Below are 2437 nucleotides of genomic sequence, written 5' to 3'. Positions count from 1 at the left end.
TGCTATGAATGATGTTGAGTGTTATTCACTGTAACTACAAGTCAGCATTGCCATGTCGCTGCAGTTTGTCTATAAATCAGCTTGACAAAGGTGCGGTAATATTCCATAGTTTCAGCATACTAATTTAATCTTACAATTTTCATGTTCTGATCTCTTGCTGAGTATTCATTCTGCAAGTTACATCTATTCACCTTACACTGAAAGATCCAGATGAGCAGGTGAAGCCCTTGAGAGCTGAAACACATAGGACTAGACATAATGGAAAGATAAACACATAAAATTTTCTTTTACACAGGAAAAAAGACAGATGACATTCTGAGAATGAAAGTTGACTCATCTTTCTCTAAGTGAAAAAGTAAAAAATAAAATAATAATAAAAGATAAAAATGAAACCAGCAAGTTTACAAAGTATATTTAATTATACTTAATTATGCTATAAGGGCATAAAATTCCAAACACTCATGCAAAGCCAATGGTTATGACTCTTAAAGTTCAAACCACATAGTCTTGTAAAACCATGACTTACACTTTTATTTCTGCCTCTTTAAAAGATGACAAAGACTGAAATTCATTTATCCATACATTCCCACTCTCTAGTCCGGGGGTCCCCAACCTCCAGGACGTGGACCAGTACTGGTCCATGGCCTGTTAGGAACCAGGCCGCACAGCAGGAGGTGAACGGTGGGTTGTGAGAAAGCGAAGCTTCGTTTGTATTTGCAGCCGCTCCCCAGCGCTAGCATCACCGCCTCAGCTCCACCTCAGACCATCAGGTGTTAGATTTTCATAGGAGCACCGGTTCTTGGTGCCAAAATATTGGGGACCGCTGCTTTAGTGCAAACCAAAGAATGGACCTACTTTGGGGAGGATCGGTTTGAGGCCTGGTAGGAAAATGAAGTAAAGGGCCATATTCATTGATGTAAAAGAAACTCTTTGTTTTTCCACCTCTTGCTGAGGTATGAAGAGAATAAAGGCCAAAAGTGCATTTCCTCAAAATCTTTTTTGAGAAAAGGTCTCCATAACACCTGTTTCCAGGCTGCTCAGGAGAATGAGCAAAGCAGAGAAATCTGACTGAGCTACGGAAGGAGGCATGGGTACCAGCTCCTGCAGCACCAGCAGCAGCAAAAAGAAGTGAGGATGGTGTAGCTGTTCACCTACAGAAGAGCTAGTTATCCCCCCCAGACAGACTGCTGTGGTGCTCTGAGGTCATTTCCCTGATTCTCTTCATTTTCAGATTTTCTTCTAGCTTGTCTTGTCTGAAATTCCTTTATAATATTTTAAAATAATTGTTGCCAATGTTATTGTTCCTTTAGGTCCTCGTCCAGGAAAACTTAGGTGTAGTAAAAAATGGAAAGGACTTACCATTGTGAAATTCCCTGGCAGTCATCTGTCTGTGACTTGCCAGAGGTGAAGTGCAGAGAGAGGTGTATGGAGAGCTGGAGCGGAGAGGGGCTAGTCAGGGGAGACTTAGAGAGGAAATAAATCTTGAGAGGAAATAAATGTTGCTCAACCATGTAGAAATTGCTAACTTTTTGGTTTCCACCCAGCAGTGAGACACCTGGTCAGATCAGGTATCTGAACCAAAAGAACTTAATGCTTTGGTTCCTCTGCCTGGACAGATCTTTGGGAACAGCTGCAGGCTGAGCCAGGCTTAACAGACAAGAACTGTTTATCTGATAAATTTTGGAATTTCGGCTCATTGTTTGACTCATTATAAACAAGGAGATTTTCTTAGGAATACTAACATTCTTCTTCAAAGGATAGGTGATTCAGTCAACTACCAGATAAAATGGTCTCAAAATTTTACATGTATTGGGGTCAATATAGAACAACAACAAAAAAAACAAAACAAGAAACCATTATGTGCAATTTTCATTGGACATGTTAGCCACTTGGATTTTTTAATCTTCCATTATAATTTTTTTCATGAATATTTTAATTGTAGAGGATATGAAATAACTTCTGAGAGCATGCTGCTCAAAAATCCCCAGTGGCATTCAAATCTGAGGCTTGTACTGTGTCTTCATCTCTCTGCTCCATCATTCAGTGAAAGAGAAGAAATGGGAATGGACTTCTCTCAACAGGTTACTTGAATGAGAGCCCAGGACTCGAGTGCTTTGCAGTGAGTTGTTTTTTTTTCTGATTTTGGTGGGGGTTTTTTTCCTAATTCTCTACCTCTTCCCACTTCCCCTGACCCTGTTAGAATTTCCATCTGAATATGTATTCTTTTCAAAGAAGCCAGTAGAAATGGGAATTGAATCAGTCATTGATTTGACTGATGCTGATACTAATCACTGTTCTGAAAGAAAAGTGCAATTCCGATAATACTATGAAAAAGGTTTGTCCTTCAGAAAAGAGTTGTGAAAATTATGATTTATGCTTCTTAAATGAAGCATAAAGCAGTTCACAGTATGTTCTATCACAGAGAATACTGAGGTGC

The sequence above is a fragment of the Pteropus vampyrus genome, unplaced genomic scaffold (genome assembly GCF_000151845.1).
Source record: "Pteropus vampyrus isolate Shadow unplaced genomic scaffold, Pvam_2.0 Scaffold53, whole genome shotgun sequence".
NCBI lineage: Eukaryota > Metazoa > Chordata > Mammalia > Chiroptera > Pteropodidae > Pteropus > Pteropus vampyrus.
The sequence above is the reverse complement of the archived record's forward strand: the minus strand, read 5'-3'. Positions refer to the sequence as shown.